The 22,652-nt window shown below is 40.9% G+C and overlaps 1 protein-coding gene and 1 long non-coding RNA gene across 2 annotated transcripts in view; both read right to left on the bottom strand.

Annotated features, from left to right (window-relative positions):
• The window catches only part of LOC311135209 (carbohydrate sulfotransferase 8-like), a gene marked incomplete at both ends in the record, with an annotated part of 102,492 nt that overhangs the window by 38,925 nt on the left and 40,915 nt on the right, over positions 1-22,652 (bottom strand). The window lies entirely within an intron of this gene.
• Positions 21,646-22,651, bottom strand: LOC311135212. Its single transcript, XR_014613749.1, has 4 exons — positions 22,597-22,651; positions 22,227-22,367; positions 21,953-22,061; positions 21,646-21,847 (listed from the first exon to the last, which is right to left on the bottom strand). It is a non-coding gene; the product is annotated as an uncharacterized lncRNA (long non-coding RNA).

Here is a 22,652-nt window from a genome sequence, read left to right as displayed (position 1 = left end):
CTCATTGGTCACCATAGCAACACCCACCCGTAGTCTGCGCTCCAGCAGGTATATCACACTGGTCATCCCCAAAGCCAACACCTCCTTTGGCCGCAATTCCTTCCAGTTCTCTGCTGCCAATGACTGGAATGAACTGCAAAAATCTCTGAAGCTGGAGACTCTTATCTCCCTCACTAACTTGAACCATCAGTTGTCAGAGCACCTTACCGATCACTGCACCTGTATACAGCCCATCTGAAATTAGCCCACCCAACTACCTCATCCCCATATTGTTATTTATTTTGCTAATTTGCACCCCAGTATCTCTATTTGCACATCATCTCTTGCACATCTATCATTCCAGTGTTAATACTAATTGTAATTATTTTGCACTATGGCCTATTTATTGCCTTACCTCCATAACTTGCTACATTTGCACACACTGTATGTATATTTTCTATTGTATTTTTGACTTTATGTTTTGTTTTACCCCATATGTAACTCTGTGTTGTTGTTTTTTATCGCACTGCTTTGCTTTATCTTGGCCATGTCGCAGTTGTAAATGAGAACTTGTTCTCAACTGGCTTACCTGGTTAAATAAAGGTTAAATAAAATAAAATAAATAAAAAATGGTACAAGAAAAAGCCCACAAGCATTTTACTCCATTAAAAATAAAATTCTCAAAAATAAATATTCCTATCCAAATCTGGTGCAAAATATTCAATGGTGTAATTTTACAAATTTGGTGACCAACCCGTAATAATGATATTATCATTGGGAGAAAAACCCAATAGAAAATCTACCAACAGAATTCTGGAGAATTATCCTAAATATCCAAAAGAAAGTACTAAATAATGCATGCAGACCGGAACTCGGAAGATTCCCTTTAATTGTAAATATAAAGAAAAGGACACTAATATTTTGGCACCATTTGAAATGAAGCCCCAAAACATTACAATTCAATGCACTGGAAACCCAAGAGCTGAACCCTGAAAAGAGTCCCCTACAGTATGTCCCAATTCTAAACTTGGCGAAATGTAGTCCTGAATGAATCGTGAATAATGATGAGTGAGAACGTTACAGACGCACAAATATCATACCCGAGACAAGCTAACCGTTCACCATTACAATACAGGGGAGGTTAGCATTTTTGGTGGGTATGATATTTGTGTGTCTAACTTTCTCACTCCTCATTATTCACAATTCATTCGGGACTATCTATAATCATGGTAGCATCTACATAAATTTAGAAGTGTTTAGAAACATATTATATTCTTATTTACAATAACAGTGACTCCAAAATTACACAATACATTATTTACCATTCATTTCTATTGGGCACAAAATAATCTGAAACACAACCAAAACAAACCGCAAATGCATCCAACAAGTTTGTACATTCAGAAGCTTGATGTAATCATTGCGTGCTAGGAATATGGGACCAAATACTAAACTTTTCATTACTTTAATACACATATAAGTGAATTTCTCCCAATACCTTTGGTTCCCTAAAATGGGGGGACTTTGTACAAAAAGTGCTGTAATTTCTAAACGGTTCACCCGCTATGGATGAAAATACCCTCAAATGAAAGCTGACAGTCTGCACTTTAACCTCATAGTGATTGTATCATTTCAAATCCAAAGTGCTAGAGTACAGAGCCAAAACAACAAAAACTGTGTCACTGACCCAATACTTTTGGAGCTCACTGTATATGATTGCCATAGCCTGAGGGACATCACATGAACATTAATTCCCTGAAGTATTTACATTGTACACTACCATTCAAAAGTTTGGGGTCACTTAGAAATTTCCTTGTTTTTGAAAGAAAAGCATTTTTTTTGTCCAATAAAATAACATCAAATTGATCAGAAATACAGTGTATACATTGTTAATGTTGTAAATGGCTGTTGTAGCTGGAAACGGCTGATTTTAATGGAATATCTACATAGGCGTACAGAGGCCCATTATCAGCAACCATCAGTCCTGTGTTCCAATGGCACGTTGTGTTTGCTAATCCAAGTTTATCATTTTAAAAGGCAAATTGATCATTAGAAAACCCTTTCGCAATTATGTTAGCACAGCTGAAAACGGTTGTGTTGATTAAAGAAGCAATAAAACTGGCCTTCTTGAGACTAGTTGAGTATCTGGAGCATCAGCAATTGTGCGTTCGATTACAGGCTCAAAATGGCTAGAAATAACTTTCTTCTGAAACTCGTCAGTCTCTAATCAGAATAGAAAGAGGAGTGGGAGGCCCCAGTGTACAACTGAGCAAGAGGACAAATACATTAGAGTGTCTAGTTTGAGAAACAGACGCTTCACAGGTCCTCAACTGGCAGCTTCATTAAATAGTACCCGCAAAACACCAGTCTCAACATCAACAGTGACGAGGCGACTCCGGGATGCTGACCTTCTAGGCAGAGTTGCAAAGAAAAAGTAATATCTCAGACTGGCCAATAAAAATAAAAGATTAAGATGGGCAAAAGAACAAAGACACTGGACAGAGGAAGATTGGAAAAAAGTGTTATGGACAGACGAATTGAAGTTTGAGGTGTTCGGATCACAAAGAAGAACATTTGTGAGATGCAAACCAAATGAAAAGATGCTGGAGGAGTGCTTGATGCCATCTGTCAAGCATGGTGGAGGCAATGTGATGGTCTGGGGGTGCTTTGGTGGTGGTAAAGAGGGAGATTTGTACAGGGTAAAAGGGATCTTGAAGAAGGAAGGCTATCACTCCATTTTGCAACGCCATGCCATACCCTGTGGATGGCGCTTGATTGGAGCCAATTTCCTCCTACAACAGGACAATGACTCAAAGCACAGCTCCAAACTATGCAAGAACTACAGTGGGGGAAAAAAGTATTTAGTCAGCCACCAATTGTGCACGTTCTCCCACTTAAAAAGATGAGAGAGGCCTGTAATTTTCATCATAGGTACACGTCAACTATGACAGACAAATTGAGATTTTTTTTCTCCAGAAAATCACATTGTAGGATTTTTTATGAATTTATTTGCAAATGATGGTGGAAAATAAGTATTTGGTCACCTACAAACAAGCAAGATTTCTGGCTCTCACAGACCTGTAACTTCTTCTTTAAGAGGCTCCTCTGTCCTCCACTCGTTACCTGTATTAATGGCACCTGTTTGAACTTGTTATCAGTATAAAAGACACCTGTCCACAACCTCAAACAGTCACACTCCAAACTCCACTATGGCCAAGACCAAAGAGCTGTCAAAGGACACCAGAAACAAAATTGTAGACCTGCACCAGGCTGCGAAGACTGAATCTGCAATAGGTAAGCAGCTTGGTTTGAAGAAATCAACTGTGGGAGCAATTATTAGGAAATGGAAGACATACAAGACCACTGATAATCTCCCTCGATCTGGGGCTCCACGCAAGATCTCACCCCGTGGGGTCAAAATGATCACAAGAACGGTGAGCAAAAATCCCAGAACCACACTGGGGGACCTAGTGAATGACCTGCAGAGAGCTGGGACCAAAGTAACAAAGCCTACCATCAGTAACACACTACGCCGCCAGGGACTCAAATCCTGCAGTGCAAGATGTGTCCCCCTGCTTAAGCCAGTACATGTCCAGGCCCGTCTGAAGTTTGCTAGAGTGCATTTGGATGATCCAGAAGAGGATTGGGAGAATGTCATATGGTCAGATGAAACCAAAATAGAACTTTTTGGTAAAAACTCAACTCGTCGTGTTTGGAGGACAAAGAATGCTGAGTTGCATCCAAAGAACACCATACCTACTGTGAAGCATGGGGGTGGAAACATCATGCTTTGGGGCTGTTTTTCTGCAAAGGGACCAGGACGACTGATCCATGTAAAGGAAAGAATGAATGGGGCCATGTATCGTGAGATTTTGAGTGAAAACCTCCTTCCATCAGCAAGGGCATTGAAGATGAAACGTGGCTGGGTCTTTCAGCATGACAATGATCCCAAACACACCACCCGGGCAATGAAGGAGTGGCTTCGTAAGAAGCATTTCAAGGTCCTGGAGTGGCCTAGCCAGTCTCCAGATCTCAACCCCATAGAAAATCTTTGGAGGGAGTTGAAAGTCTGTGTTGCCCAGCGACAGCCCCAAAACATCACTGCTCTAGAGGAGATCTGCATGGAGGAATGGGCCAAAATACCAGCAACAGTGTGTGAAAACCTTGTGAAGACTTACAGAAAACGTTTGACCTGTGTCATTGCCAACAAAGGGTATATAACAAACTATTGAGAAACTTTTGTTATTGACCAAATACTTATTTTCCACCATAATTTGCAAATCAATTCATTAAAAATCCTACAATGTGATTTTCTGGATTTTTTTCTCTCATTTTGTCTGTCATAGTTGACGTATACCTATGATGAAAATTACAGGCCTCTCTCACCTTTTTAAGTGGGAGAACTTGCACAATTGGTGGCTGACTAAATACTTTTTTCCCCCACTGTAAGTGGCCTAGTTACCGTTTTGACTTAAATTGGCTTGAAAATCTATGGCAAGACATGAAAATGGCTGTCTAGCATTGATCAACAACCAATTTGACTAAATACTTTTTCCCCACTGTATGTACATTCAATGTCGTCTTGGTAAGCAACTCCAGTGTATATTTGACCTTGTGTTTTAGGTTAGTGTTCTGCTGAAAGGTGAATTTGTCTCCCAGTGTCTTGGAAAGCAGACTGAACCAGGTTTTCCTGTAGGATTTTGCCTGTACTTAGCTCCATTCCATTTCTTTTTAACCCCCAAAAAACTCCCTAGTCCTTGTCGATGACAAGAATAACCATAACATGATGCAGCCACCACCATGCTTGAAAAAATGAAGAATCAGTGATGTGTTGTGTTAGATTTTCCCCAAACATAACAATTTGTATTCAGGACATGGAGTTCCTTTCTTTGCCACATTTTTAGCAGTTTTACTTTAGTGCCTTATTACAAACAGGATGCATTAAAATAATATATTTGTTTATTCTGTACAGGCTTCATTCTTTTCACTCTGTCATTTAGGTTAGTATTGTGGAGTAACTATAATGTTGTTGATCCATCCTCAGTTTTCTCCTATCACAGTCATTAAACTCTGTAACTGTTTTAAAGTCACCATTGGCCTCATGGTGAAATCTCTGAGTGGTTTCCTTCCACTGGCAACTGAGTTAGGAAGGACGCCTGCATCTTTGTAGTGATTGGGTGTATTGATACACCATCCAAAGTGTAATTAATAACTTCACCATGCTCAAAGGGATATTCAATGTCTGCTTTCAAAAAAAAAGAAAAAAATTGGTGCCCTTCTTTGCGAGGCATTGGAAAACCTCCCTGGTCTTTGTGGATGAATCTGTTCACTGCTCGGCTGAGGGATCATACAGAGAATTGTGTGTGTGGGGTACATAGATGAGGTAGCCATTCAAAAATCATGTTAAATACTATTATAGTATATGTTTTTTAAACGTCAAATCCATATCAATCCAAATGCCTAAGAATTCATATGTGGGAACATGTTCGATTGGAGAACCATCTAATGAGTGAACATGTAGTTCATCTGAAACATTCTTACGAGAGTTTAAAAACAACTTGTGTTTCGTTTTGCCTGTATTAAGCACACGTTTTACATCAGCAAGGGATTCCCGCATAGCTATAGAATTTGACTGTAGTTTTGATTCTACAGTCGGGGCAATAGCGTACACAATAGCATAATCCGCATATAAATGAAGTTTACAATTTCGACCCCTGTGGTACACCTTTATGTACTTCAAGAAATTCAGACTTAACCTTTATGTACATCAAGAAATTGCCCAGGCCTAAACCCTGATTGGTTTGCATCCAAAATACAAAATAATTATTAAGATCACTACTATCCCCGTCCTTATGGAGTGGCAGCACAAGAGCTGATTACCATACTTTTGGAATGTTTCCTGATAACAATGTTTAATAAAAAATGTGGGTTATTGAGCCAACAATGATGGGCACTGCACACTTAAGCAGACTGGGATCCAATTGGCCGGCCCCTGTGGATTACTTGTTGTCTATTGCTAGCAAAGCATCCAGGGTTGTATAGAGTCTAGACTGTCTTTGTAGTCCTGTTGGAGTTGTATAGAGTCTAGACTGTCTTTTTAGTCCTGCTGGGGTTGTATAGAGTCTAGACTGTCTTTTTAGTCCTGTTGGGGCTGTATAGAGTCTAGACTGTCTTTGTAGTCCTGTTGGAGTTGTATAGAGTCTAGACTGTCTTTTTAGTCCTGCTGGGGTTGTATAGAGTCTAGACTGTCTTTTTAGTCCTGTTGGGGCTGTATAGAGTCTAGACTGTCTTTTTAGTCCTGTTGGGGTTGTATAGAGTCTAGACTGTCTTTTTAGTCCTGTTGGGGTTGTATAGAGTCTAGACTGTCTTTTTAGTCCTGTTGGAGTTGTATAGAGTCTAGACTGTCTTTTTAGTCCTGTTGGGGTTGTATAGTGTCTAGACCAGGGATGGGCTAATTTGATGGGGGTGGGGGCCACAAATAAACATAACTCATCATGAGGGGCCGCAGTGGCTCGTGGGTCTGCGTACCCACATCGATACGCACCCCACCTTGCGAGCAAAACATTTTAGCAGCCTCCCTGATGACAGCGAAGATAAATGTTTTTAATTTTAAAGTTTATATTTGTTTAATTTTTGTATTGGTCCGCGGGCCTACAAAAGGGGGTGGGGGCAGCCAGTTGCCAATCCCTGGTCTAGTCTGTCTTTGCAATGCAGCCGTCTGTTCAGACAGTGTGGACGCCCTACACTCCATCACTCTGCCCAGCTGACAGGTCACAGTGTCTTCTCGGGTGGAGGGTGTCTAGTCTACTGTGTCTCTGACAGTTCTTTATAGAATGAATCAACACTTTGGACTCTCTCCCTCGTCTTTGCCCATATTACAACGCCCTGCCAACACCCTGCCAACGCCCTGCCAACGCCCTGCCAACACCCTGCCTTACTGCACCTCCTTCATCTCTTCCCCTACCTTCCCTCCCTCTCTTTCTCTCCCTACCTCCCCCACATTGCAACAACATACCTTCCCACATGAAAAAGTACTATAGTATATTATGGAATAAATACGATAGTATTCACTGTAGTGTTTTTGCAGACTTTACTGTAGTATTCACTGTAATAGACGGTAGTATTTCCAGTTAACTATAGTATAAATACTGTAGTAAAATAAAACTGTAGTATATACTTGAGTAATTAATGGCGATTGTAGTATACTGTAGAATTTACTCTAGTGTTATCTACATTATGGAAGCATTTACAATAGTGTTTTTGATATATTATCGTTGACATAGAAGCAGAGGCTTTCTTCTTGAGGAAACCTACTGGAGAAATACTAAAATAACACATTTTACATAACCTGTAGGTAGGTAGGACTGGGGTCTGAACAGATAGTTCAGCACTTCTGCTATTTTCTATAACATGTAAGGAACACGATGTATGGTCTACACTGAGTATACAAAATATTAAGTACACCTGCTCTTTCCATGACATAGACTGACCAGCTGAATCCAGGTGAAAGCTATGATCCCTTCTTGATATCACTTGTTAAATCCACTTGAATCAGTGTAGATGAAGGGGAGGAGACAGGTTAAAGAAGGATTTTTAAGCCTTGAGACAATTGAGACATGGATTGTGCATTTGTATCATTCAGAGGGTGAATGGGCAAGACAAAAAATGTAAGAGCCTTTGAACGGGGTATGGTAGTAGGTGCCAGGCGAACCGGTTTGTGTCAAGAACTGCAATGCTGCCGGGTTTTTTAACGCTCAGCATTTTCCTGTGTGTCCACCACCCAAAAGACATATAGCCAACTTGGAGTCAACATGGGCCAGCATCCCTGCAACTTAATATTAGGAAGGTGTTCTTAATGTTTGGAATACTCAGTACATACTTGTATATTTCTTACTTATGGGTGGCACAATTTAGGATATGGGGGAGGAGAATGGGAAAGGTATGTACAAATTAAATACTGTAGTATTTAATATAGTTTAAAAAGTGTAGTATTTACTATATATTTTTGCATAAGTTCTTATCCAGAGCGACTTACAGGAGCAATTAGCGCTAAGTGCCTTGCTCAAGGGCACATATATAGAATTTTCTGTCGGCTAGGGGATTCGAACCAGCGAGATTTCAGTGACTGTCCCAACACTTTAACCGCTAGGCTACCTGGTGCCCTGTAGTATTCTACAGTGTACTACAACATTCTATAGTAAGTACTACACTACAGTGTGTAGTATAGTTTTCTACAGTATACTACAGTTTCCTACAGAATTCTTTAGTAATTACTGTAGTATTCTATAGTAAACTGTAGTATTTTTTCATGTGGGTTACCCCTCCATTTCTACTCCTCCCTTCCTCCCTCTCTCTCTCGCCCACATTGCAACACCCTGCCAACAACTTACCTTACTGTATCCCGTTCATCTCTCCTTCCTTCAACACCTTGCCTAAGCCCTCCATATATCCTTCCTTCCTGCCTTCTTTGTTTGTACAGAGCTGTTGGTGTGTTTAGGACTCAGAGGATTTCAAAAGTGTTTTGTTTTAAGTTCCCTGTGTTTACTGTGTCTGTTTGGGACTTAAATATTTCAAATGTTTCGTGTTTTAAGTTCACTGTGTTTCGGGCCCGGCTCCACGAGGGGGCAAAAAGGGGCTTATCCCCCTCAGTTGAAAATGTGTGTCCCTCAGTTTTAGTTTTATGTCCTTATATAAAAATACCCCAAAAGTTAAAATGATTGAGTGACAGGTTGGTGCAAAATCTGTATCTCCGCTGTGTCAGCACAATGGTCAGAGCAGACTGCGGTGTGCATAGGGGGGTATGGAAAGTCACTGGGGCGGTTAGGTATGACTCCTTTGGGTTTCCATAAAAAGCCTGTAATATTTGATTTTGATTTATAAGAGCGGGGTCAAGTTTACCGTTGAAGCTGCTTCACTCACTTTGCCTCACGCCCCACCACTACAGAGTTTAGTTAGCTTCTTAGCTAGCTGTAAAAAGCATTAGTGTTATTAGCCTTAGCCTATTTAACTAGCTCGAACCAGCTAATCTGCCACTGCCACGATGGATATCAGAAATTGGCTTCGCCAAATTACCCAAACAAAGCCAAAGGAGAAGGGGACCCCTGGCTACTGTGTCAGTGGTTGTTAAAAGAAGTGACAGCATTGTGAAATTACTCTCGGATATAGAATGCACGCATTCGTACAACACAGAATACGACTCGAGGCTACAGGGCTGCTGAAGGCGATGACGGACCCCGGCCTTCAGTTTACAGCCACCATGGTGCACAGAATCCTCCAAACAAATGACTCCAGGCAAACGCAACAGATTTTTACACTGGGGTCAAAGTGGTCCGCAGTGCGTTGGAGTGTGTTGAGAGGCTGAGGTGCACTGATTCACCACCAACTCCAAGCAAACGACAGTACAATAGGCCAGCCGGACAGAGGAGAGTAAAAGACAATTCTTCAGCACGTTGGATGCTGTCATTGATGAAATGTCAGAACGATTCAGCGAATGCAACAGCCAACTGGTGGAGGCCCTGTGTGCCCTTTGACCCAGAGAGACATGACTTTCTAGATGTGAAAAGAGTGAAACCACTGCTGGATCTAAGCAAAAACAGATTTGGTGGAAGCGGAGTTTAGTGTCGCTCACCAGTTTTTGCAGACTGAAATCACCCGCTCCGGCTACAAAGAGGACAAATGGACCCCACTTGATATCCTGCAACGATTCTCTGGGAGTCTCTCCGCTTTGCCGACTGCACTGAAACATGTATTACGAGAACTCATTTTCCACTTTGACAAATGTGTTCAGTCAGCACAGAAGAAGCATGGTACACCCGAGGAAGGCACAACTAATCCAACTGGCATTTGAGGTGGATCTTACAAGAAGATTTTGGGGAGAATGGAATGATCTATTACTCAGGAAGTTCCACAGAACATCAAGGAGGCTGCAACTCTTCTGAAAAGGTAAGAAACAATTTAGCTGGTTGTTTGTTTTTCAAAATCTTGGTGATATAGCCAGTGGCGTCATTTCATCAAAAACCTAGGGTTTAGAATGACAAAATGACTTCCTTAGCCAGTCTAAGTTTTCAATGGCCTTGCTTTAGTGTGTAAGGCGCTGTCCATGGTGCTAATTGAGTGCAGTAGAGATTTCCCGCAACCTGTCACTTCTTGGTCAAAAGCACTCAATGGTCTCGGCCTTTGGACTTTATGTTTATTGTGGTATAGCATGATATAAGCAGAATTCAATATAATTCCAATGCAAGAACCCAAATGATGCCCCATGGGTATAGCTATATATCGGTATGTTTCATCATAGTAATAGATACATTCTTGGTAGCCTATTGGTTTTCGTGGTTGCAAATGAAACTGTACGCATTGGAAACGTGTTTATGGTAGGCTGGCATTGCGTAATTGATTACGTGGGTCGATTTCAACTGCCCCCGTAAACACTTTATCATGGCACCGGGCCTGCTGTGTTTACTGTGTCTGTTTGGGACTTACTGTAAATGTTTCAAATGTTTTGTGTTTTAAGTTCACTGTGTTTACTGTGTCTGTATTGGACTTTGGGTTAATTTGTATGTGACAATAAAACATATATATACTGTATATTTGATGTATATTACTGTATATACAGTATATATGAGAGGGGGTCAGTGTTTTGACCTGTAAAGTGAGCTCATGGTGTGTTTGGCACCATTCCACTCAACCCCACACACACCCACACACACAGTCCTCCATAATGTATTATTCATTGGGCTTTGTGTTATTCATAGGACAGTTGTTGAGCTCACATCTATTCAAGGCAACGACAAGCGATATGATATGAAGCAAGGCCTCTGAGAGAAAACATCTTCTGAATAAAACATCAGAAGGAACTAATCTGTTCAGGTAAACGACCAGATGATCACTGTGAGAAATGCAGTACAACTAAATGTTAAAACACTGGATGCTTTACAGCCTGAATACACAGGCCAAAGGCTGCAGACACAGAGAGCAGACCACTAATAAAGTGACAGTGCTTTGACGAAGGAGCTCACTCCGAAATGCGTCTGCAATGAATATAATTGAAGGGAATTAGGCAAAATTCCTGAACCTTCCTTTATGACACTGTATCAGTAATGTGACAAGGTATTTATACTGAACAAAAATATAAACGCAACATGTAAAGTGTTGGTCCCATGTTTCATGAGCTGAAATAAAAGATCCCAGAAATCTTCCATACGCACAAAAAGCTTATTTCTGTTGGAGGACAGCAAAAAAAATAAACAATTCCCCAGACATTATCACTGCAATATTCGGTTTATATTCGGTTTTAAAGTCTGTGGAATGGCATGTACAATGTACTACTCAACCTCATCATACATAGGCTACATTGACTCATTTAGCCTACTTGTGGAACGCCGCATACAGTGCAACATGAAATAGATGCATAATACACGCTATCAAGGCTGACTTCAAATACCGACATCAATGTGAAAGTAAAAGTAACCGGAGCATAAACAGTTGACTGCGAATGTAAACTATGCCAGATAAATCCTACACATGCATTGAAATAAAAGCCATACATCAAATTAATTACTTAGGGCTACAATCGACAAGGACGCATAAAGACAAACAAACTCAACCAAGAATGAAGAAAAATCTACACATTAAGGCCGCGCCCATGATTCAGCACCTGCTGAATGGACAGCACCTCGGTACAGGTAGGCATAGTGGAGCTCCGTGGGGTGTGACTGAATGGACAGCGCCTCTGTGTAGTAGACAGCTAGAATTAGGCTATTCAGTTTGTGGGCAGTTAGACATTTTCGGGGCACAGTTGAGTAGCCTACAATGCTTAAATGAAAATCATAACTGGCACGCAGATCTTTAGAAATTGTAGAATCAATTGTAAATTGTCACTCATATGAAAAAGGTTGCAGACCCCCTGCTATAGGCTATATGAAGTCACCCTTGTGGAATGGGGCATACAGTCTACTATGACAGGGTGATTGTCTCCCCACCAAAATTGTTGCTCTGAATTCAGAGATGTTCCATGTAACTTCAATGCCCTGCTCATTTCTGTATTTGCCTATCTGCATTATTCACAATGGAATGGAAACATTCTGCGAATATACACTACCGGTCAAAGGTTTTAGAACACCTACTCATTCAAGGGTTTTTCTTTATTTTTCATTATTTTCTACATTGTAGAATAATAGTGAAGACATTAAAACTATGAAATAACACATATGGAATAATGTAGTAACCAAAAAAGTGTTAAACAAATTTATTCAAATAGACACCCTTTGCCTTGATGACAGCTTTGCACACTCTTGGCATTCTCTCAACCAGCTTCACCTGGAATCCTTTTCCAACCGTCTTGACGGAGTTCCCACATATGCTGAGCACTTGTTGGCTGCTTTTCCTTCACTCTGCGGTCCGACTCATCCCAAACCATCTGTGGAGGCCAGGTCATCTGATGCAGCACTCCATGGCGTATCGCTGCAGAATGCTGTGGTAGCAATGCTGGTTAAGTATGCCTTGAATTCTAAATAAATCACAGACAGTGTCACCAGCAAAGCACCCCCACACCATAACACCTCCTCCTCCATGCTTTACGGTGGGAAATACACATGCAGAGATCATCCATTCACCAAATAGGGCTATCTTCTGTATATCCCCCCTACCTTGTCACAACACAACTGATTGGCTCAAACGCATTAAGAAGGAAAGACATTCCACAAATTAACTTTTAAGAAGGCACACCTGTTAATTGAAATGAATTCCAGGTGACTACCTCATGTAGCTGGTTGAGAGAATGCCAAGAGTGTGCAAAGCTGTCATCAAGGCAAAAGGTGTCTATTTGAATAAATGTGTTTAACACTTTTTTGGTTACTACATGATTCCATATGTGTTATTTCATAGTTTTGATGTTTTCACTATTATTCTACAATGTAGAAAATAGTAAAAATAAAGAAAAACCCTTGGATGAGTAGGTGTTCTAAAACTTTTGACCGGTATTGTAGATTTGTTTTTTATCAACAAGACTGCTCCGAGAATATTAATATTACAACATAGTAGACAACACGGAGGCGGCCGCGAACATTTTTCCCCGGGCCAGCTTGTCTCTGTCTGATATTATTGTGTTGCCTACGCAGCATCTGGGTGCTCATTATATACAAAAACAGCCCTACATCCACACTATAGCTAAATAACCTAGCAATATTTAATGACGTTATGCCAGCAAGATTGATCTGTTAGAATATCACATTTTAATTCAGGAAGATGGACAAGCAAGACTGATAGAGTGAGAGGTGGAAATGCATTATACCAGAGGCAGGTAGGCTACAGGTAGGCTACAGGTAGGCTACAGGTAGGCTACAGGTAGGCTACAGGTAGGCTACAGGTAGGCTACAGGTAGGGGTGCAGGCAGAGGATGATGATGTAGATCTACAGCAAGAAGTAAAACAAAGTTAGTCCAACTAGGTAATCATTCATTATTTGCATTATCTCAATTATCATTTTGTCACTGCATGACAATGCACATTTATTATAGCCTACAATTGTTATTGTCTTTGAAGCCATAAACAAAATATGTATTTTGGGGAAATGCTCTAAATAGCAAGTTGTTCAGTTGTGTTTATTTTCATACCAAAACATGAAACCAAAATTGCACTATCCTACTGGGCAAATTAATGAAAATATCAATTAGGCATACAGCTATCACAACCTATATTTTAATGGCAATAAAACAGCTTTTGGTTGAAATGGTCACCAAAAAGGAGAGCTCCCCCACCTCCCAATTCCCAATTAAATTAACCCCCGACTATCAGATTAAAACAAGGCTTACAAGGCCAAGTTCAAATGCCAACATCAAATTCAAAGCAATCGGTGCACTCTCTAAACAGCTGACCGGCAAAGCAAATGGAACTGTGTCTGACCTCTGCTTTCTAAAAGTGACAGAAAAGGCTCACAGGCTGGCAGCTGCTCTCCGAGCAATGCTCCGCATGGTCTTAAAGCCAGCCATTATGGTAAACAGCCATTGCATTTTAATCGGGTTGATTTCGATTTTTTATTAATATATTTTTTTTATTCCGATTTTTCACGGGATGCTGCATCACACTCAGCACTCCTGCTTCCCATGGCTATGCCTCCAATGTCGTTTTTGAGAATCTGATAGTACGTCCAACCGGCCTCACAACTGCAGACCACGTGTAACCACGCCAGCCAAGGACCTCCACATCCAGCTTCTTCACCTGTGGGATCGTCTGAGACCAGCCACCCGGACAGCTGATGAAACTGTGGGTTTGCACAACCGAATAATTTCTGCACAAACTGTCAGGGAAGCTCATCTGCATGCTCGTCGTCCTCACTAGAGTATTGAACTGACTGCAGTTCGGCATCATAACCGACTTCAGTGGGCAAATGCTCACCTTTGATGGCCACTGGCACGCTTTGATGGCCACTGGCATCCGTGCTCTTCACGGATTAATTCCGGTTTCAACTATACCGGGCAGGTTGCAGACAGCGTTTATGGCGTTGTGTGGGCAAGCGGTTTGCTGATGTCAACATTGTGAACAGAGTGCCCCATGGTGGCATTGGGGTTATGGTATTGGCAGGCATAAGCTACAGACAACGAACACAATTGCATTTTATCAACCCTGTGACAACATCCTGAGGCCCATTGTCGTGCCATTCATCCGCCGCCATCACATGTTTCAGCATGATAATAGACGGCCTCATGTCGCAAGGATCTGTACACAATTCCTGGAAGCTGAAAATGCCCCAGTTCTTCCATGGCCTGCATATCACCAGACATGTCACCCATTGTATTCTCAGTTATGTGAAATCCATAGATTAGTGTCAAATGTATTTATTTCATTTGACTGATTTCCTTATATGAACTGTAATTCAGTAAAATCTTTGAAATTGTTGCATGTTGCGTTTAATATTTTTGTTCCTGAGATCTACACCAGTAAGACTTTGATCATGAACCACAAAGTGAGGAAGAGAGTCAATATTTCTGTACAGGCAGACGAGCGGCTTACTTGTTGACAATGCAGCATGGGTGACTTTCAAAAGGATCCTCTATGGACTATTTGAGAACAAAGGTACTATTTATGGCAGAGGAACAAAACAGGCACTCTCTGTGTACAGTATCAATCCACAAGCCTGCATAGTGTAGTAGCACACTGTAGCAAATCACTTCTGTCTATCAATCCACAAGCCTGCATAGTGTAGCACACTGTAGCAAATCTCTTCTGTATATCAATCCACTAGCCTGCTGCATTCATACCACTTTACATTAACCCTGGCATAATTATCGTAATGGTCAGTCACATCTTCTCTAATCATCCTGGCCTCACATCACAAGGGACTCTTTTTATTTATATATTTTTATTTTTATTTAACATTTTATTCAACCAAGCAAGTCAGTTAAGAACAAATTCTTATTTACAATGACGGCCTACCAAAAGTCAAAAGGCCTCCTGCGCGGACGGGGCTGGGATAAAAAATAAAAATATAGGACAAAACACACATCACGACAAGAGAGACACCACAACACTACATAAAGAGAGACCTAAGACAACAACATAGCATGGCAGCAACACATGACAACACAGCATGGTATCAACACCACATAACAACAACATGGTAGCAACACAACATGGCAGCAGCACAACATGGTAGCAGCACAAAACATGGTACAAACATTATTGGGCACAGACAACAGCACAAAGGCAAGAAGGTAGAGACAACAATACATCACGCGAAGCAGCCACAACTGTCCATGACTGAGTCTTTGAATGAAGAGATGGAGATAAAACTGTCCAGTTTGCAGCTCGTTCCAGTCGCTAGCTGCAGCGAACTGAAAAGAGGAGCGACCCAGGGATGTGTGTGCTTTGGGGACCTTTAACAGAATGTGACTGGCAGAATGGGTGTTGTATATGAGGGCTGCAGTAGGTATCTCAGATAGGGGGAGTGAGGCCTAAGAGGGTTTTATAAATAAGCATCAATCAGTGGGTCTTCCGACGGGTATACAGAGATAACCAGTTTACAGAGGAGTATAGAGTCCAGTGATGTGTCCTATAAGGAGTATTGGTGGCAAATCTGATGGCCGAATGGTAAAGAACATCCAGCCGCTCGAGAGCACCCTTACCTGCCGATCTATAAATTATGTCTCTGTAATCTAGCATGGGTAGGATGGTCATCTGAATCAGGGTTAGTTTGGCAGCTGGGGTGAAAGAGGAGCAATTACAATAGAGGAAACCAAGTCTAGATTTAACCTTAGCCTGCAGCTTTGATATGTGCTGAGAGAAGGACAGTGTACCATCTAGCCATACTCCCAAGTACTTGTATGAGGTTACTACCTCAAGCTCTAAACCCCCAGAGGTAGTAATCACACCAGTGGGGAGAGGGGCATTCTTCTTACCAAACCACATGACCTTTGTTTTGGAGGTGTTCAGAACAAGATTAAGGCCAAAGAAAGCTTGTTGGACACTATGAAAGCTTTGTTGTAGAGAGTTTAACACAACATCCGGGGAGGGGCCAGCTGAGTATGAATGTATCATCTGCATATAAATGGATGAGAGAGCTTCCTACTGCCTGAGCTATGTTGTTGATGTAAATTGAGAAGAGCGTGGGGCCTAGGATCGAGCCTTGGGGTACTCCCTTGGTGACAGGCAGTGGCTGAGACAGCAGATGTTCTGACTTTATACACTGCACTCTTACACACTGCACTCTCCTGAGAGAGGTAGTTAGCAAACCAGGCCAAAGACCCCATCAGAGACACCAATACTCCTTAGCCGGCCCTCAAGAATGGAATGGTCTACCGTATCAAAAGCTTTGGCCAAGTCAATAAACATAGCAGCACAACATTGCTTAGAATCAAGGGCAATGGTGACATAATTTAGGACCTTTAAGGTTGCAGTGACACATCCATAACCTGAGCGGAAACCAGATTGCATACCAGAGAGAATACTATAGACATCGAGAAAGCCAGTCAGTTGATTATTGACAAGTTTTCCCAACACTTTTGATAAACAGGGCAAAATAGAAATTGGCCTATAACAGTTAGGATCAGCTTGCTCTCCCCCTTTAAATAAAGGACGCACCGTGGCTGTCTTCCAAGCAATGGGAACCTCCCCAGAGAGGAGAGACAGGTTAAAAAGGTCAGAGATAGGCTTGGCGATGATAGGGTCAAGTTTAAGGAGCTCCTTTAGCAACTCAGACTCAGTGACAAAAAAGAAGGTCCAAGCGTCTTCGACAGAGGGGATCAAGCTGATTCTATACCAATTTACAGAGGCCAGGTCATGAAGGAAGGCTAGTTTTTCAGCAAGCGTCTATGACAAATCGGGACAGGTCGTTTCACTGAGCAGACATTATGAACACAGGCTGTAAAACAGTGATCACTAAGATCATTACAGAAAACACCAGACTGATACCTATCAGGATTATTTGTGAGGATAACATCAAGGAGAGTAGCCTTTTCTGGGTGTTTGGAGTCATACCTTGTGGGATTGGTAATAATCTGAGAAAGATTTAGGACTTGGTCAGGTGGTTTAAGCATGTCCCAGTTTAGGTCACCTAGCAGGACAAATTCAGACTTAGTGTAAGGGGCCAGGAGAGAGCTTAGGGCATTTAGGGTACAGGCCGGTGCTGATGGTGGACGATAACACCCAGTAACAGTCAACAAAGAGCTACTTGAAAATGTAATGCTTAAAACTAGCAAATCAAATTGTTTGGGGACAGACTTGGTGGATACAACCGAGCACTGAAGGTGTTCCTTGGTAAAGATTGCCACTCCACCACCTTTGGAAGATCTGTCTTGCCGAAAAAGGTTATAACCAGAAAGGTTAACATCAGTGTTCAAAACACTTTTTCTTAACCACGTCTCAGTAATGACCAACACATCTGGATTGGAGCACTTTCAATTGATCAATTTTAGATAATAAGCTTCTAGTGTTAACGTGCAGAAAACCCAGGCTTTTACGAGAGCAGAAATCAGTGAAACAGATATCAGAGCACACGTCATAATTGGGGCTAGCAACAGTAGATGGGCCAGGGTGTACTTGCACATTTCCAGATGTAATCAGCAGTAATACAATCAAGGCATGGCAGAGGACAGGGAGAGCTCTGTAGTGTTAATTGTTTTATGACATTTCAATGTGCATCAGATGGCAACAAGATCATATTGTACAGCAATTTCATCAGGTAACATGAATACAAAGCCGGTGAGAGGTGGTTAGAATAGGATGGGAGGCCAAGAGTCTGAGTGTGGGAACAAACATAGTCTGTCCCACAGTTAGGTAAACAAGCAAGTTCATAGTCAATAAAGCACGCAGGAGTCATGAGGCAAATAGCATAAAGCACAAGAATGAAATATAACGACTTGGGGCTAGCCATTGTAAGTCACTCGCCCCAACAAGATAACTAGAGAGAGTAGCTCCCTATGAGTACAAGTACAAGTATATAAGTACAGACTGCAATCTGATTTAGATGCGCAACATGGACTCATTAATGACTCAATCGAATGGTATCCCACCACTAGTCTATCAAAACACAGACCATTTATGTACCTCTTGACATCTTCGCTCATAAGGAAATGGCCATAAATTGAATTGGAGCCCAGTGTCAGAAAGGTGAAAAATACAATTAAGACAGCACGGCAGGAAGTCGTTTCATTGAGATCCGCTAACAGCATGAGATAATGTGTTGTGGTCCAGACTCCAGCTAAAAGCCAGACTAATGCATTTCACCCAATCAATCACTGTGTGACTGTATAATGTTATGAAGACTTCAGACTGCGTCAATTTGATTACTAGTTGTGCATCCAAAATAAGGCACTATTCCCTATTTAGTGCACTCCTTTTGACAAGGGCCCATAAGGGTGAAGCCAATGAAACTGGAGTGTCTAGACCAGGGGTCTCCAACCTTTTCTAGCACGAGCTACTTTTAAATGATGTTGTGAGCTACTAATTTTTTCCTAGCTTTCAAATACACTCTGTAACTGGCATATACAAGCAATTTCATTTTCTCTGTTTTATTTTTCCTGGTTTGGGATTTTTTTGTCAGTTGCTCACTCTCAAAATTACAATTATTTATAGTGAAACAATGAAATTTGATGTTATGAGTCCATGTCAATGCTTAAATCCCATCAGAAGACAATTTTTGAGGCCTGGAAAAAAACCGACACATTTTGATTTGAGTGTAATAGCCCGTTAATTGTGCATTTTGCGAGAGAGGAATGTGCTGGTCTAGCGATGTTTTTGCTGCTGCATATGTCATGACAGAGTTTGCAAAACAAAGCCCACCCAATTGATACAAATAATCATTATATAATTCTGCCAGATAAGCTAACGTTACAGTTAATATTTATTTGAGAAGGTTTTGGAGAAAGTATTTCTGTCTACCCAGAAGACAGTTATCATTATAGATAACTGGCTCCACGAATATGGAGGACTAAAAGTGCCACAATTAAATAAATAAATACACCATTAAATAATTACTTAAATGTGTCATTAATTAATTAAATGTGTCATTAATTAATTAAAATTAGAATTAAATACATAAATGTGTAATTAAATGTATCATTAATTAATTCAAATACCGATTCATTTTATGTAAAATACATATATAATTATTTCACTATTTACATTTACATTTCATGATCCTGCATTGCAGTGATTCATGAATTACTTAAAACTGTCAAACTGACCCATCAAAGTCAGTGGGCGGGGCTAACGCGAATCTAGTCTGATCCATTGCTTTGGTCTGAAGTAGAGTAGGCCAACCTGGATAGAGACAATGGAGGATCTCCGTGAACTTTCCAGGGAGTTGGTTAGAGACATTTTAAACTTAGCAGAGGATGTAGAAGCAGGACCTGCTGACCCAGAGCATGTAGCTAGTAAAGCAGAGGAACTTATTGAAGTTGTTGGAGTCATTTCCGCACTTTCCGACGAAGATATCGACCACAGAGTGATTGCAAATCTAGAAGAAGTTGTCCACCGCTTCTCTGGTACCAGGGCACTTCAGGCCCAACACACACAGGGACCGGGGCGTTTGGCGTTTGACATACCGAGTGCAGTTCTGGAGCATCAACTTCTTTGTGGAGTTCCCGCAGTTCAAATTTGCAGCGATGTTCGGTGTGTCAAAGAGGACCATCAGGAGGCGCATGCAACAATACAGTTTAAGGTATTTACACTAAATTCATGAGTTTTCTGTTTATGAATTGCTGCTCTCATACACTCGGAAAGAATATGACGTTTAAGGTAACATTACTTGATGTTGTGTTTTTCTTGTTTGTACAGAAAGACAGATCTCTATTCAGCTGTGAATGATGAGGAGTTAGACCGTATTGTAAGTGAAATTCACAAAGTCATCCAAACACCGGCTACAAGCTAATGCGTGGTCACCTGAATGCAAGAGGTGTGCATGTTCCAAGTGAGTAGATAATAATATGGGCATTATTTAAATGTATTTTTAATTTGGAGCTCTGCCCCTTTGAAAGGTGAAGGAAGCCCGCTTATGGAAAGACATCAACCTGTGAGCTGTAGTTTCTACAGTGCATACTATGCAAAGCTGTATTATTTTAAAAAACTGAATAAGTAACATTTCATTTCTCACTGCCTTGGTGACCAAAAATAACAATCTTGTGTAAGGACATGTCAAACTAGTTTTAAGTACAAGACTGATTATGCTTGTCATCCATTCAGGTTCCTGAAGAATATGGGATCGATTGGAACGGACCTCACTGCCTTCATCGAGGCACTGTGTCAGTCCCCGAGGTTCAGCTGGCCCGTGAGCGCTCAGATGAAGAGGTTGCAATTTTGCCAGCTCCAGGAGTTTCTGTTACTGATGCACTTAGACTATATGTAGAGACTGTGGAAGTGTTATCAAGAATCTTAGACTGATGTCCAACCCATGTTTTTATTTGTTGTGTTAGAACAAGCAAGGAAAAACTGAAAGTTTACTTTCCTTTTAAAAGAAAGGAAAAAAAGCTGTTTCTTTGAAGCTTCCTGTCTCATTATGGTCCACAGAATGACTAACATGAATGCTGTACTGTTAGCACTGAAGGTGCAGAACAGTTTGATTTTAGTAAATGGAAGAAAAAAAAGTCAACTACTGCACAGTGTGTTAATGTTTTCAAAGACACTGAACTTGTGTCAATTCATCTGAACTGTGTATGCATTGACATTAGGGCTGGGCAATATGGAGAAAATCAAATATCACATTTTTGACCTAACACCTTGATGTCGATATTGCAACGATATTGTAAGGTTGACAATTGGTGCATTCACAAAATATCTTCCACATTTAGATTTCGGATAAATAACTATCATATTGTGGATATAATGACTAAGTGGTAAAAGGCAAATAATAGAACAGCTAGAACAGTCTGGTAAGTTCAGAAAATGACATCACTTTACTGTAATGCAGCCTTTGAAACCAGGAAAAGACTAAACTTACCATGTAACGATATTACACTTCTTCAAAATCTAATGGTGCTTTTCCATTACATGGTACCTACTCGCCTCGTCCTAAAATCTGCAATGGGAAACGGACGCACAGCGAGTCGAGGCGAGGCGAGTCAAGTAGGTACTGGTAATGGAAAAGCACCTTAAGACGATATCTAGTCTTATATCACGATAGATATAATATTAAAATATTGCCCAGCCCTAATTGACGTCTGAAAAAACTTAAACAAGCCCAAATCCAGTACTTTTTATGGCAGCGACAAGTGCTTTCTCAAAGTCCATGTAGAGTTTGAAATGAGCTGGCAGCTTTAGGGTTTCAAAGCATGTGGAGGACGTAGGAAGGGTTCCCCCAGAAATCTCCACTCTCAGTTCAGGAGGAAGCATCTCCCAGCCAACCCAGAATGTCAGCAGCTGGGCCAGGGTACCTGATGAAGCTAAAAGTCATAAAATGGATTAAAGACATTTAGTTCAACTGTAATTGATCATATCTATCCATGAGACATAGAAGCATTTGTAAAGAGAGAAAATAAGGTTTATACCTGTTTCAATGAACATCCTTAGAAAGCCAGTGATGCGGCAGGTGGTGTCTAAGTCAAAGTCTTCATCATCACTGTCCTCAACTGGCCATGTGATTTTTTCTAGGAGCATCTTAAAGAAAACAAAAATTGTAATTTTAAAAAAGGGAGAACTTATTTTGGTGAAGGACTATGCAGATCAAATTCTTAGAAAATGGAAAAATATCCATCTCAGTCATTGAAAATACACGTAAATTCATCAAGTTAAGTCACAAATATAACTAAATTACTGACTTACCTGGGGTGTGAACTGCATTTCAGCCATTTTGGGGAAAAGAAGTGGTACAACATCCGGCCTAGATGTCAGCAGGGGCCATACCATCACATCTTTCAGTCCCTTTCTCAACTGTTTAATTTGGCGCATGGTCCTCCCAACGACCTAAGAGACAGACCGACCCATATTACAGCCCAAATCCTTAACCCAAATTTGACAAAAGTTGGCACAGTAGGAAAAATGTTAATAAACACAATAAAGTGCTTTATAAAAATCCATTAAAACTCTAGTACTTAAACTCTCGTGTTAACATAACAAGCCAGGGTTCACAACACATTCTATAATTTCAACAAGTACAGCGATGAATTCTGTCACTTAACCAGCAGGAACTCACTGCATGGAGTAGAAGTTTGTTATGTAGCCATCTCCGATTTGTTTTGGTGACTGCCA

This window comes from Coregonus lavaretus (genome assembly GCF_964263955.1).
Source record: "Coregonus lavaretus genome assembly, chromosome: 9".
Taxonomy (NCBI): Eukaryota; Metazoa; Chordata; class Actinopteri; order Salmoniformes; family Salmonidae; genus Coregonus; species Coregonus lavaretus.
The sequence above is the reverse complement of the archived record's forward strand: the minus strand, read 5'-3'. Positions and strand labels throughout refer to the sequence as shown.